Here is a 15,686-nt window from a genome sequence, read left to right as displayed (position 1 = left end):
ACTCTCACTGCAACAGAGGCAGGTGGTAGCCCACTTCTGCACTATTATTTTCTCACTTATAAAAATTGCTGCACATCAGTTTCATCTCCCAGCACTTTGAACAGTCATTCTTGCATTTACAGGAATGTGCCTTTGAGATTTCTCCCAGGCAGCTTCTTGAAATTAAAATCAAACAAGGGAAAGCTCTAAAACTAGGTTTACTGTGCCTCCAGTTTGTTTCAATTCATGGGACTTAAAAGTCTTTCCTGGGACTGCCTAAGGCTTGCTTTTCACAGGCTATCACTTATCAGCAGTGGCTCTTGCAACATCCCCCCTCCCTTTGGGACAGAAGATGGGACATGAAACTTTCACAGCATTCTTGTAATTCCAATTACATCACTAGTGCACCACTCTGCTGCTAAAGGTGTACCTTCTTAATTTGTAGTTTTGCTAGAAAAACATTTGCTAGGACACCAAGGAGAAAACCATACCCCAAGAAGTCAGGAAAACAGCAGCAGGCATCACAGAAACAAAGAACAGCATTCCCACAGAGATAATCTAAACAGAGATTTTTCTTAATTTTTTTTTTTTTTTGCCTCACTATCCTTCACATTCACAAGAAACTATGGCATCACAGATGGGAACATGTCAAAGGGAGTTTCAGGCATTAATCTATTGCTAGCAAAAATTACTACTCAGTGTGAAATATTGGTGTTTACCTCTAAGGAAGCCATGAAATGAATCTTTCGTGATAACCTGACAACTAAGAGAAGAGCATACAAGAGCATGGCACACAAACACCCCTTTCTATCACAGGAAATTTAAAACAAAGCAGTATAACAGACTTCTCTGACACCATCCCAAGATGACAATTATTTCCATATTTCATATCTTATTCTACAAAAGCTCTTAAAAAATATGGTCACTCCTCCCTACTTGTACATTTTCTCCCTGTGGCAGAATAAAGAAACTGCTACAAATAAACACTGCCTTTCAAGTTCTAGGTTTCAGTGCTGCAGTTTTCTAAAGGATAGAAAAATACCACAAGCTGTGCTGTGAATGTTGGAAGGGGCCACCCAACGCAGTAAACTCAGCATAATTAGGTTATACACACTGACTGAGCTCCTGTGGTATAACAAATAAACACGGGGTGAGTCAGGTCGAGCCAACACACACACTTTGCTTACCCCAGTGACAAACAGCTTTGTATCAACACACTGGGCTGTCCATTCTCTCTACTCCCCGATATCACCTGTACAGCTTGTAAGTAAACTCTACTCCACACACTAAAATCTAAATCAATGGGTGTCATTGACAAATCCAGCCATGACTAGTATGGAAGCCTACTTCAAATGCCTTTCCAAGTGATCCTGAATCCCTATCAAGTGCTCCACAGAACCATTTTTAATAAATTTTGCTCCTGCAATATAGTAATTTAAGGAAGATCCTATTTAAAAAAAAACCAAAACATTGCACATATTACACTCAAAAGAACATCCTTCAAAACCTCAAATACTTCTATTTGTATCACTTCTATCCCTTGCCTCCCTTATGCACTAATCTAATTCATCTGTCAAGGAAGCAAACTAATCAGTTTGACACAATTTTCTCCCTGGCAAATTTATGTTGGTTGGCTGTCTTCCCTTATCTCATTATCTCCTATGTGCTCATAAACTGCATCACAATTTTTACTATTATCCATGTAGCTGCAGGTAAGTCATGCCACAGCTGGAGAGAAACTCAACGTGGACCCACAGAGAGCTCAGGTCTGAAAGGAACATAACCATAACCCTAAAACCAAGCTGCTAAGCTCTGCCAGTTCTTGCATGTCCTCAGAACTGGAAGAACAGGATGCATGAAGTGCCAAGAAAATATTTCCTACATAAGTATCTGAATAGCAGATCGGGATTCTAATAAGACAGTCCTCACAAATTCACCAAACAGTCTGCATTCAACAGGCTGCTTGATACTAACAGCTTTTACAAAGAGGGAGACTACCATGAGAGGAGATGAACCTTTCATCTTCTTTTATTCTCCATAAAGTATATGTCTTAAAAAAATCTAAACACAATAGTTTGAAGGGAGCTAGGCATTTTCTATTAAAGCAGAAAAAAAGGTATAATTCTGTCAGACCCCCTTTGTGGACAGGTTTGTGGGTTTTGTTAATGAATAAAACATTGGAAACAAAAGCAGCAGTACAGAGTTAGAATGAAAGCATTGATGTTGGAGTGCAGGATTTCACATGGAAGGATGTGCTTTCGGATTTCTGTCTTTCTGTGTGCTTTTGTTAAATTACAAGTGATACCTCACCCTTGAACACTTTAAAACTCTCAGTTTTATATGAAACAAGATAAAGATGGTGAGAATACATCAATGACTAAAGCTCTTGATAAGAGGTGGCAACACTTGCAGTTGTTGAGCTCTACATGCCTCAGAGTGATGCCAACTAACATTTCCTTGTCTTTTCCCACTGGGTCACCTCTTCACTTTCAGTGTCTGTGACATGCTGCAGCCTTTCACTCCAAAATGGGTCTGGTATGTCAAAGGATGTCCTAGCAAAGCTTGGACATTACTCTTCAGTAGCCACACCACACACATACCCACCCTCTATGCTTGTAAAGGTAAGCAAGATTAGAATCCTTTACAGGAAAACAGACAGATTTAATAGATTTTAACTCAACTGCTTCTACGGAAATTCACCTCTTTGCTTTAGAAGCACTTCAACAGGCCTGCCGCTTCCCCCTTCCCCCCTCCACTACTCCATCTAATTATACTTGCTACATTCATTTTTCATCAGCAAAACCAAGTCTTACTGAATTTACAGTTATACATGCTTTTTTTAATATCACTAGTTAAAAATTAATCCACTAAGTGATAAATCTACTTAATTTTCCAAAAAACATGGAAGTAAACTAGACTGAATGTTCTAGTTGCAAAAGGAAGCCTCTTGTAGGCTGTAAACATTTGTAGCAGGACTACAGAGCCCTGGGGGAAAACACTCACAGCAAGCACTCTATACAGTTTGTACAAACCCAAATAAACCAGGATATAACACCAAAATACAAGTCACTTAAGGCAGAAGTAGAGATAACATTAACTCTGTGTGGACACAGAATGGACCCTTCCTAGCCTGGCAATTCTACTGAAGACCAAGAGAATTCTTCTCTCAAAAGTAAAAATGAGAGACTTGAGAAATTCAAAGAAGAATCAGGCACTACAGTCTCATGTATTATGATCATTCTTACCCTTTTTTTTAACCTATTGATTAAAACCTCCAAGTTTAATGCAGCTTGTCTCTGAGCATGCATCACACCCACATAACTTTCTGTGACCACCCAGCAATGTATTTCCACAGCATCCCCACAGATAAACAGAATCCTAAATTTTGTTTGGGTAGAGCAATTTTAAGCTGACTGTGTTCTGACAGTGCCTGAATTAACTCCCTTTCTGTGACAGGCAAATGAACTGCTTCACACAGAATTTACTGAAGAGTGTGCCAATTACAAATCAAAAGGCAATTTCCACAAAAGCTCTTCAACATTCACGTCACTAACCTCTACAGCATTCCTGGTATCAGGGCAAACAGCTTCAAGAGAACAGGGCCCATTCCTTTCCGAGGTTTCTCTTCAACACCAAAGCTGCTCTCTCACTAGGTAAAAGAGAAAAAGGTTAGAATATAAATGTGACAATAAAGTCACAGAGCTCTGCTCTTCTGAAATGAAAGAGGAGTCATCCCTATGACAACTGGACTTTCACAAACTAAGAAATCTTTTAAATAGCTCTGGGAAAAGGAACTGCAGCAAACTAGAAACTGACACACAGCAGTATTTCTCTGATTAAATGATACTCACTGAGAGCACATGAACTGCTAAAAGAGTTAATACAAAGTGCAAGCCCAATAATTAATACACTGACATCCCGTGATCAGCAAGAGCATCCCTCTGAGGAACCAAGTGATTTCTCACCATTACAGCAGGGGAATAAGAACTAAGCTACACTGACACTAACCCAGCTGAGCAACTGTGAAGCTACTGAATGTGCAGTTTTCCCTGGCCTCTCCCCTAGTTCGTCTGCCTCTTATTTTCAGAGTTATAAAATACTCATCTTAGAATCTACAAGCAGACACACACAAGCCAACAAGGGGCACAGTCTGAGCTCACTTCAGCACGACTCCATGAATCCATCACAAGGTTCTCCAGCTAACCCAGGCAGGTGGTAGAGGCAGTAAACCCAGCAGTGGCCACTGTAGGACCTGGCAAATAACTAGGGGACTGCTGCACCTTGGTTATTAGCCATGAGATGGCAGACCTCTGATTACTTTACCTCTGATTCCCAGTCAGCCCCATTTGGCACTAGTAGTAGTGTTCCTACACTCCAGAGCACTACACAGTACAGGCATACCTAAAGGAACTGGAAAAGCTTTATAATACAATTTAAATCATTTATTGTTTTATTATTTTGTACATTAAAATGAGCAGATAATATTTTGGAGGGGGAAACTGACTTGGGTAAAAAAGCAGTACAGCATCAGGTACCTTTGAAAGGCTTTGTAAGAGAGATGGCACTAATGTGAAAATCTTGCTCACAGAGATATTGCAGAGGTTAACACAATATAAGATTTTGTTACAATGTTCTATGCTCTAAAATCTTAAGTAACTTGCTGGCAAGTGCAAGTGGTTCAGCATTAACAACTAAAGGTGAATTTCTCTCCTAACTCCATTGTCGATGACTGTGAAACCTTCTCCCTCCAGTTCCATCTGTTCATGGGGAAAAATAAGGAGCCACTATCCAGAACCAAATAGCACCTGTGTGCACAGCATGTAAAACTGTAGAAATTGGACCATGGAACTCAGAAATACCAAAAGCAAGGAGAGCACTTTCATTTTATCTCTGCAGAAGCAAGTAAATATTTAAACTAAGATGATAAACAAATGGTCCTTTTGTCATAGGAACAGTTACTGGACAAACCTTAAAACAAATAAAGAACTGCTGTTTCAGCTATTAAGAACTTCATTACATAACCAACCACCTCACAGGTCCAAAATGATAGATTTTTGCTTTTAAATACAGACAATGGAGGTCTCAGGCTCCAAATCAGATCAGAGTGTGATTGCACTAAACTTAATTAACACTTACTATATTTGCAAAGCTTAAATGACCAGTTACACTGCAAGTACTCAAAACCCACAAGCTTCCTTGAGCAGAAATTAAAGGGTAGTATCAGCATCTTTTCCAGCTAAAACTGTAAAAAAGGCCATGAGGAAGTAAAACCCTCAAGACAGCTGGCAACCCTATTGCATATTGTGCTATTTACTTGGTCCTGAGCCAGAAGTTTATCTATGGTTTATCTATATTCCCACAGTACATTTGGAATGCCTTGTCTCTAAGTCCTGATTCCTTTACATTTATCTTACTTCCATATTTTGTTAGGGTCACAATAGCTTGAGAAAGACTTTATCAAATGTATCTGATATAAAGTGAATTGTTTTGACTCGCAGTCTCAAAGGCAATAAACACAGGGGAGCAGGAGATCCTGTTTAAACACAGTTATAAGAATTAAATGCCCTCTGTGGTGACAAAAAAATAAAGCACTCCTACTTTACTTCCACCAACCAATATTCAGTACTGCCCAAGCTTTAATTCTCCCTGTGGTCATCAGTCAGCTAAAGTGACTGCAAGACCAATAGCACACACCTTCTACACTGCAGCAATGAGAAAAAGGAAGATGTTTTCAACCTTGAATACTACAAAACACTAACAGTCTCCAAAGAAATGTAACTAAACTAAGTAACAAAATAGGTTCATTTTGAACCCAACAGTCACAAAGAGCCAAACTCTGGAAGCATCAAAGCAAATGACTCCAGTTTCCTCCAGCCTAGTGAAGGGACAGAAGCCTTCAAGAAGCAATGGCAGCTACTGTGACATAAACCCTGCTGCAAGCTCTGAGAAAGGAGAACCAGCCCTGGTGAGTGCCAAGGGGGTGGCATAGCTTAGTCACCTTCCTGCCTTACTGAGCCTCCAGCGTAAAGGAGAAACATCTCTGGGAAATATACTGACTGGCATGTTCAACAAAACCCTTCCTTGGAGGAAAGGATCTATGTTTTTCAAACAAGATTCAGATATAGCTTTCCTAGATGATTTCTTAGGGCATTCACCCTCTCTCCATCCAAACTAAGTTCCTGACTTTCCACGGGGACAACAAATCTCCTGGCGGCACACAGGCACTATGGTGCCATGGCTGTGCTGCCTGCAGGCTTCCTCACCCATCTCTGTCCACTGAAAGGGTGCAGAAAGGAATGTAAGCCCACCCTGAACCTCTCCAGACAGGCAGCACCTTGCTCTCTAGCTAATTGCTTTCCCATCTGCAGATCACACACTATCCAGAGGCTGCTCAAACCCACAATGGAAAAGCAGCACAGCGAAGAACCGAACTGCCCATTCCATATCCAGTGTCTGCTCCTGACCACTTGAAAAGCGTCTCAAGTGGCAATTACCTCATGAAAAAGTACACCATAAGTAACAAATACAGCAGGGAGTTACGGTGGTTCCACTTGCAGAGCAAAACAAACAGGGTGGTGATCTCTCCGCCCCGGAACGCGGCATGCACAGGCAGTGTCTGAGTCAGCCAGCGCAGAGGAGCTCTGTGTCACCTCCTTTCCATGACCCACCACTGAACCCTGGCAGCCGCCACCTCTATTATTTTCCAGAATCCAAGTGTCATTCAGCAAACAAGTCTCAGACACCAAAAAACACCCCCACCCATGGCTTACATAAAGCTCCCTGCTGCACTGAAGGGCTTTCCTTTGGTTCAAAGAGTTGGAACATATCATTTGCAACTATCTTCTCAAAACATAATATTAGGGTGGACAGCTTGAGTGTGACCAATAAAAACCTAAGTGACACCTCACAGCAGCTACCATCAATTTTAACATACAAGTCCCAATCTATAGGCATTTCTTGAAGAGTTGATTTAGATAATCTGCATAAATACATAAATATATTTTAACATATTTTTTTACATAATTAAAAATATTTTTCCATCATACGAATAAAAGCTTTTTGGCTTTTCTAAATGCAAAATCCATTGGGTCAACATGTATTTTATAATAAATGCACTCTTGCATTATAAGTTGGGGGGTTTTTTTGTATAAACATGTTTTTGTTGCTGTGTCAACTGAACTTGAACTATTTCTTACCCAAACATTCTCCTTCAGAACTGATGCTAAAAAGTTTAAAACAAGTTCTAATAATATGTATTTATGACTTGAATAACTTCTCTTAGATGCCATTACTCCTTTCTCCCTGTCATTTAAATAATTTGCTTGCTGTAATCAAGTTTCCAGACCTGCATCCCACCAGGTATTCAACCAGGTGTTTTAGGTCTCTTTTTATTCTGCCTCAGTATCTCAATACTCACTATTTCTAGAGCTTAACAAATCAAGTAGAATTTGATTGCTACCCCCACCAGACATCATACAAAAACAGCTAAATAACAAACCCTCAGCAATCATAAACCACTTGGCTCCTGCAAAGAAGAAAACTGATCAAGTAACACCGTTAAAATTTGCTTTTATGTACATCTTATATCAGAAAAAGAAATACAAAAGTTATGCAGACTTCCATCTTAGCTGCTTTCCCCTTATTTATTTTCCAAATATTCCTCAGTGGATAAACTACATTTATCAACTTTATGCATACCATACTGAATATTCAATGCCATCAGAATATTCAAAAATCAAAGCCCTGCAAGACTATAAGGTTTCTTCTGTGCCTACACACACCACAGGTATTCAACAGAAACCCATTCACACCTGACCAGCCATTTTCCTCCCTGCTTCCATGTTTTGCAAAGTTACAAAACTCACTCACATGTTACATCAAAGAGAAGTCAAGGAAGACATTACATATAAATTGCTGTTGATAGGAATTACAGTAGCTGAGTGCTAGCACTCACTCCACATCTGACAGAGATAAAAATCTTATCTCTGATGGAAGGAAATCAAAGGGATCATGAACATTATGTGACCTAAGTACATTTTCTGCCTTTTCTAGCAGAGATGTGAGCATGCATTCTCGACCTCACTGGTTCACTTTCAGACACACTGCAAGGGATGTGATGTCAAAGCCCGCCTTTAGCCAGGTGAGGTCAGAGGTCAGGAGCACAGACCAGTAGGAGCCTGGATCTGAATTCACATTGCCTACTATGATAAGAAATAACTTTGGCAACAACATATTTCTGCTGTACATAAAATCTGAGAGAAGAAATACAAATGTGGGCAATATGTTGTCGAAGTACTTCCAGCTGTTTTAACAGTAGGATCAGGATGAAAGAGCCAGATGTTTCCCTTCGACAAAGACAAGACCTTAAACATCAACATAAGGGTCAGTCCCATTTGTAAAAAACAAACAAAAACCTCAAACAGGTAAAAAACTTCAGTTTCTGGCTCCCTCCAAAACACTCTTCCATTACTGTTTCTTATTCCCTACTTCTGCTAAAACAAACCCTTGTATTGTAAAACTGCATGCAGGAACAAGTAAAGAAAGGTACCACATCTGTTCCTAGTAAAGTTCATAACTCCAACACCTGGGTACTTTGTTCTCCTCACCAGTATTCCTGGATTCTTTTGCTTTTTGTTTATAAATTCAACTCTCGGCAATCTTGTCACACTTCCAAATGAATGCATACTTCCTAGTGAAAACTCCATTAACCTCCTCCTGCTCAGGAAGGACGAAGGAAGGCATCAAGGCACACACTTCACATTCTCAGAGATCAACCCCAGAGATTCACAGCAGAAAACAGCAAAAATGGCACACCCAAGTCTATAGACACTTCTCACAACAGACTGCTTAAAAATTTTCACAATTATTCCATTCATCTTCAAATTAGAATATGGTTGAACACCTGTAACTTGGTGTTTTTGCTGTCCTCAAGAGCCAGCGTAACACAGCTTGGAAACACTAGAAAGATGATACCAGTGATGAGCACAGAGGAAACACCACCACAGCTTAAATACAACTTTCTGGAGGTGGAGGGGGAATAGATAACCCAAACAACTGATCATGTTTAGACAGGTAAAAATTAATTGAGTGGGAAAAAAAATGAAGATACCTCACTCTGTGTAACAACATGCCAAATTCCAAGCCAATCCTCAAAATACATGCAAGAGCAAAGGGAAGGACGCTCAGGAAAGGGGTCTTAATGACAGACATTTACAGCCACTCTACCATATATTACTCTTAAATGTTGCTCCTCTTCACTAAAGTTGGCCAAGAGCCAAACACAAACAACAGAAACCCTGGATAGGTCTCTTGGTCACCACATACTCTAAGTCTTTCAAAAGCTCCTCCTTACCCTAAAAAATTCTCGTGGTGCCTTTCAGCCAGGTTCTTCTCAACACAGCAAAGCCTGAGAAGATGTAGATGCAAATGGCCAACCAGATACAATAAAAGGAGACATCGCCCTACAGAAACTCCTTGAGCTGCAGCTGCATTCACATCTCCTCCAGAAGCATCCTCTCTCTACACAGAGAGGCAGAATGCAAAACAACTTCAACAATCTGACACTGGGTACAATTTAAAAGCAAGGAAAGTTTAACACCAACAATTTAAACTTTTTTAAAGCAAAGAAATAAATCCAGTCTTATTTATTGTGGGCAAGCTCTGTCGACAGGCCAAATCTTGCTTCAGTGTAACTCAAGTCAGGAAGACCTAATGCAACACCTGATTTCTATGCCACTGGAAAGAAAAATGCTCCATAAACTGCATTTATATTAAGCCAAAGCCAAAATTAGTCTGAAAAGGGAACAAGAAAATTGTCATACACGCTTCATGTTACTTCACCTTTTAATTACTCCCTAATTAAATTTGCATGCTTTGATAATATCTACTATTATAAGTTGATGCTCCAAATGGAAATAAATGCTAATCCCCTCTGCAAATGAACCATCAAAACCATGCACATTTAAATAGATTAGTAAAATTTATTTCAAGTTGTCTTCAGAATGCTCTCACCTACTGTACTCAATCCACAAAAGTCTTTGCCAAGGATACATTAATTCAGTCACCCATAAACAGTTTTCTGCTCTTAATAGCAAAGAAAAGTGCTTCTTGTAGAAATAAATCACAATGTGTCAGTGCTAAACTCCAGATGCTCATTGCATAGACATGCTGAACTGACTTGCAGGTCACCTGTGACATAAAATTTTGTTAATTATATTGCTTGATAAGAAGCACTGTCTTTTTCTACAGAGAGGTGTTCAAATTAAGTAACTGGGTCTTAATGTTATATATAATATTTATAGCTCTGTGATCTCTGTCACTGAAATACTGGATGTTGTTTGCATATAACTACAGAATGATACAGGATGGAAGACTTCTGTGAAGATCAGTGCTCAGCACAGGGGCAGCTTAAATCAGTTGCTCACATGAGTTCTGAGCATCTCCAAGAGTGGAAATCCCATTGCTCCTTTGAGAAACCAACTGTGCTCCTTACCTTCATGGTATAAATTTCTACCCTACTTGTGCTTAATTGGCCTTGTGCTGCTTGTGTCCAATGCCTCTCCTGTTATCTCTGTGCATCTCTGAGAAGATAAAGATAGTCAAAATTTCTGCAGTGGTCATCTCTTCTGAATTGCAGATTAGTGACCATAGAGATGCTTTATGAGTTGATCAGTTACCCAAGGACAGGGCCCTTAATCAGATCTGTCATGTACACACTGAAATAGTGAGAGTATTTTTTATACTATATATATATTTTTTTATTTTTTATATTATCTTATTTATGAACAAACAAAAGAAACCTATATGAACACTCATTACATTTTGCTTCATCAAATGGGAAATAAAGACCAGAATAACAGAGAGGGGTTCTTTGTTTATTTCAGGAAGCTAATGCCTGGCTCACTCTAGCTTTCCACAGGATGAACAAAACCCTCTGGATATAGAGACAAACACTGATTATCTAAATCACTGGTATCTAAAATCCTGAAATGCAAAAGTCAAATACCTGCCTGGAGGACAGATGCTCTGGCATTCCTAAGAACAGATCAGCTACCTCGGTATTTAGAGACCTGCAACACAATTTTAATTGCTATGTTCAATTCCCTCACTGATGGGTGTACGGTTATTTATTTCTTTTACAAAGAGAAGTGTGTAAGTTGTTGCAAACAATACACTCAAAAGTAAATAAAGATTTTTCCCTCTCGATTAGTGTATACATGCTAGCTTGCTCAATACAGCTACACTCACTGATGCCATATTGCATAATGTAATCAATATATCACTATGTTATCCCTGCCGTTAATTCCAAGCTCATATGCATTTTTATTTACTTTAATTAATCACAAAGTTACAATTTCCTAACAAGGACTGAAGGCTGACCTATATTAAAAGGTGCCACAGGCTATTGGCAAACCAAAGACAAAGTCAGGCTTTTCACAGCACTGCATGGTGGGAGGACAAGGGACAACAGACATAAATGGATATAAGAGAGGTTCAGACTGCACATAAGAGAAGCTTTATTCCCCCACTGAGGACACAGAGGCACCAGATTGGGGCCCAGAGAGGCTGTGCTGACTCCAGACTTGGAGGTTTTCAAGACATGACAGGATCAAGCCCAGTACAACTTGGTGCCGTCTCACAGCTGGTCCAGCTGTGAGCAGGTTGGACCACAGCCCTGCCAAAGTTCTCCCAACTTGAGAGACCTTGAGAGGTTTTCTTCCCCACTGTCATGCACAGAGCAAGTCTTACCCCCAGTGTCCCATTCTAGGCAGCTGACTTGCTGCCCTGCTTTCCCAAACCTTCCAACTGCATGGATTCTTTCCACTCCGGAGCCTTCAGCTTCCTGCCTATCCTTTACATCTTACAACAGGGAAGGTAATCCTTCACCAGTGGACATAATTTTCTCTCCAGGCATCTATTGGAGGACCAGAAAAGCAGTCACTAAGTCTGCAGTACATGAAAAGCAGGAGGAAAAAATCAAAAAGCAGACAAGACTATAGAACACACTGGGCAAAGGACAGGCCCTCCCCAAGCACACAGACCTCCTGACTTGCAGAGTCTTTTGTATTTGACACACATCCAGCCCTACAAGTTCCAAGCAGGTTCCTCTAGGGCTCTACCAGTCACCCAGTCCAGCATGTGAGTCCTGTGACAAGTTTTTCTCCACCATCTGGAGTGTAGGGCCTAACAACTCTTTCTCAACAAGGATCACAGAGAATCCTGGCATGACAACATTTTGGTGGTCCTGCCTGGAGCCAAGACTAGGGTACTTCCCAAAAGCAGCTGTCCTGGGGAGCTGCCTTTGACAGCAGCACAGCCATTTACATGGTGCTGTACTTCAGATAACATTTTAATAGAGGCAAGAGCTGTCTTGCATCAAATTAATTCTTGTATCTGTGAACCTCTGTTTTTGTCCATCTGCGACATGGAGAAACAGCCCCAGAGCTAATGGAGCTGTAGCTGTCCCTTCCTGGAGAGCAGCTTTAGGCTACATGCACCTCTTCAACAGTGTCCTCACCCTCAAACACAGCACTGGGCCACTTGCTCAGAGTGGAAAGGAAAATTAGGGCAGTTGGCAGAGGAAGATGACTTCCAGGTAAGTGGCCAGCCAGGCTGCACACACTTCCCAGCAGTGCTCCTGCCCTGGGCTCAGCACACAGTTCCCAGGCTCTGTGCTGCACAGCTGGTGTCCAGGTATATCCAGGGATCAGAAGAAACAGATTTGCAGCACAGCTTCCATTTCTGGGTTTCCAGGTAGCTATTTCTGTTCTACAAGATCTCTCTTCTGGTCAGTGACCTTTGACTTCAAGCCTTGAAGGGCATGTATTTCAATAAATTGTTTCCTTGTTCTTAAATTAAATGTTACTGTTCTGAGAAGGTCTGTGGGTCATGTCTCTTTTTGACAGAGAATTTTGCCAGCACAGACTTAAGGCAGCAAGTAGCCTGTCCACCAAAAGAACCCATCAGTATACATTTAAATGTTTATGAATAGCCTAAAGATTCTGCCCAACATTGCAACTGAACAAGTCAAAGTTGATGATATACAGGAATCCTAATAATAAAGATTTATTTATTCACACGCTCCACCATGAATCTTAAGTGTTGCAGCAGCCCTCTTATTAGAGGGTAGAAATGAGCTGAGGCACAGACTTCTTGTTAAACACAGCATGAAAAGGGTCCTGGTTTATTCTTCTTCACAGCTCAGCCATCCTGACTGCAACCATTCACTGACTCTGCCTGCAGCAGCTCCTGCTGTAGGTTTCCCTTACAGCCTCTGACTGCTGGTTATTTCCTGCTAAACTCTGACTGCAGGGATCAGTGTGCAGACTCTGACTGCAGCTTTTACCTGGCTGGACTGTGACTGCAGGTTCCAGCAACAGGCCCTGACTGCAGACCCAGACTGACCTCACAGCAGTGATTCTCTCTCCCCAGGATCCTGCTTCGTGATTCTCTCCTTCATGCTCCTCAAAGCTCCTCCTCCACGATGATTCTCCCCTTATCAGCTAACCTCCTCTTCTATCAGACTCCTCCTTACTGAATACAGCTGTTACTCATCAAGGCAAGGCTGTACTGGGTAATTAACACAGCTGTTACCTATCAGGGTGAGGTCACCTGTATTCCCTTCTCCTACACTTAAACTCACAGATTCTATTTCCAAGGCCCTATAAGAAGTTTTGTAGGCATTATGGTGCTAGTCATGTCGCCACAATTTGCTAGCCTTCACCTCTCAGGAGACTGCTGCAGAACTCTGATTGTCATCTCACAGAACAGTCTTTTTACTCAGCTCCTTGAACTCCCACCTATAACCAGTTCGTACTCTGCAAGTTTCCAAGGCTGGTGTATATTTGGACAGCTCTCTCCAGGTCCAATTTCTAACTTAAATGAAGTGAAAAGGCACATTAGAAAAGGAACATTAGGACAACAATTTCCACAAATGCCAATTTTACTGCACAGTTTACCAGCATCTGATAGTAAACGAGATAATGCCTTATTCTAGTAACTGCATGGAAACAAATCCACAGAACTACAGCCACCATCCTGAGAGAAGACAGATACTCTGAATATCATCCAAGATCATTTACTGTGTTCCTGGGAGAGCTTGTTCTGCAGACTGCCTGCAAAGTCCTCACATCTTTGGATTCTGCCTTTTTGGCAGCTGCCAAGAATCTCACTTTGAATCAAACTTCTCCTGTCTTGCTCAGCTAATACAAGTGTCAGAAATAAAAATTTTGAAAATCCCAACAAACATCAGCAGACTAAAATGATACTGAATATCCCAATAACTGCTTCAGTCTGCAACGTGAAATCAAAGAGTGTCCAAAGTAAAATGTCACCTTCTTATTTAGTGACCCCCAAGTTGAACAGACATCTCACAACAAATGGGGGTCAGACTTCCCCATGCAGCTCATCACTGGCACTTAAACTAAGCTAATTGATTTTCTTTTTTCCTGAACCAAAGGGAAACTAAGGTACTGCAGAACAAGTCCTACAAGAAAAAAGAAGTGTCTAAATGGAGTCACTCTTAAAATGATCTGCAAAAATTATGACCATGTACTTCTTTCTCTTCTTTTAGAAAGCAGCACTCACTACTTGAAACATGCCAGTCTGGTTCTCAAAAGTGTCTCCCTTGAGTATTCCTTCATTCCTCAACTCATTCATTCCTTTTTTTCTGAGCTGTTAGATCCGAGACATAACAGACCAATAAAGATCTCACAATACCCACTCCTGATCATTATTAACTTAAATCAGATTTGGATGAGTAAGTAACATCCATTTTTATCCTCCAAGTAACAGCATAACTTGGTGTATTGCCTGGCAGACCTAAGAAGTTGAAAGTGTAAGAATGCAGATAATAGATTTAGTTTTCCATGTTTTCTTTCTGTCCATGTTTTCTTTTTGTCATTTCACACAAAAAGCTTCCTGCCAAGACTTCACAACATGATGCCTTTACATAAAAAACCATGGGTGAATGTTCAGAGCAAAACAGCTAAAAACTGGTGAGGTATGAAAGCTACTTGTTAACACCATTTAAACTGTTCTTTATTTGTGTTTGGATATATTTTTCCAGGGGAAAGGAAGTGTCTTCACAGTTACTCTGAAAAATCAATAATGACACCAGGTAGCCATAATTTGATTATTCTAGATTCCCACCCATTCTGTAAAGAAATATCACATCTGGTTTGCTGTCCATGTCATTGAAAAACAAACCAAAGTTCACATGAAGTTATTTAATTGAGCTTTTTACAACATAATCAGAAATATTTAGGTTTCCTTTGACAAAATGAGAAGCACTGCTGAACACTACAGAGTGTCAAACATTTAAAAACTGAGATTTGGTGAAACAGAGCTCAAGAAAGGTATCAGGAACCACCATATAGACTTCTCTTGTATGAGACAAGTCATTAAGCTTATTGATGTCATCACTCTCCTAGCTTATAAGAGCACCAGTTCTTTAGAAAAAGAAGCTGAACCAAGATAACATACTGGATTTTCATGCTTTTCAATGACCAAACAAAATAGTTTTTCATATTGCAACCAAAGCTGATTAGGAGATGTCAATTTAGAGTTAGTTTCTTTAGACAGACAAATTCAGGGAATAATATTTTGCTGTACTTGCAGTGAAAAGTTACCGCCTCGGTTTTCTTCTCAATCTGGGTTTGAACTGCAAACAGTCTTTAAATAGTGTGATCAAGTACCACTCTTGATCA

At 40.4% G+C, this 15,686-nt stretch overlaps 1 protein-coding gene across 4 annotated transcripts in view; it reads right to left on the bottom strand.

The window, feature by feature from the left end:
- WDFY3 (WD repeat and FYVE domain containing 3) overlaps positions 1-15,686 on the bottom strand; it is a 154,898-nt gene that overhangs the window by 119,421 nt on the left and 19,791 nt on the right. For all 4 annotated transcript variants that reach the window (XM_083861005.1, XM_083861006.1, XM_083861007.1 and 1 more), the window contains exon 2: positions 3,534-3,628. The gene's annotated coding sequence lies outside the window, so the exon portion shown is untranslated. The remainder of the gene's footprint in view (positions 1-3,533; positions 3,629-15,686) is intronic.

The sequence above is a fragment of the Zosterops lateralis genome (assembly GCF_965231275.1).
Source record: "Zosterops lateralis genome assembly, chromosome: 5".
In the NCBI taxonomy this organism is placed as follows: Eukaryota; Metazoa; Chordata; class Aves; order Passeriformes; family Zosteropidae; genus Zosterops; species Zosterops lateralis.
This window is presented reverse-complemented; position numbering and strand designations above follow the sequence as displayed.